The following is a 522-nucleotide window of genomic DNA, read 5'->3' as shown; positions in this document are numbered from 1 at the left end:
ATTCGAGAATCTATTTTCTCAGTGTCACGGTTTTTTGTTTGCAAATAAAAGACCTATTTCTTGAAGAACTCTCTGCGTCTCCTGGTGATTCTCTACATTTGGTCCACGACAACAACACAGTCAGTGTAGACTGCATTGGGAGGTTGACAATTGTGGACCGGATGCCCAATGTGAAGCATGAACTTATGGGGAACGTCCATGTGAGGTTGGTTACAGCCTGAAGGAGGCTAAGTGAGTTACCGTGCCTGTGCTGGCCCTTTTGAAGGAACAAGTCAACCCAGTGCAGTTCCCCTGTTATTTTCAGGTCGCCCTCCCAAATAGAGTCATAGAGTCATAGAGATGTACAGCATGGAAACAGACCCTTCGGTCCAACCCGTCCATGCCGACCAGATATCCCAACCCAATCTAGTCCCACCTGCCAGCCCTCCAAACCCTTCCTATTCATATACCCATCCAAATGCCTCTTAAATGTTGCAATTGTACCAGCCACCACCACATCCTCTGGCAGCTCATTCCATACAC

This window comes from Chiloscyllium plagiosum, chromosome 7 (genome assembly GCF_004010195.1).
Source record: "Chiloscyllium plagiosum isolate BGI_BamShark_2017 chromosome 7, ASM401019v2, whole genome shotgun sequence".
In the NCBI taxonomy this organism is placed as follows: domain Eukaryota; kingdom Metazoa; phylum Chordata; class Chondrichthyes; order Orectolobiformes; family Hemiscylliidae; genus Chiloscyllium; species Chiloscyllium plagiosum.
The sequence above is the reverse complement of the archived record's forward strand: the minus strand, read 5'-3'. Positions refer to the sequence as shown.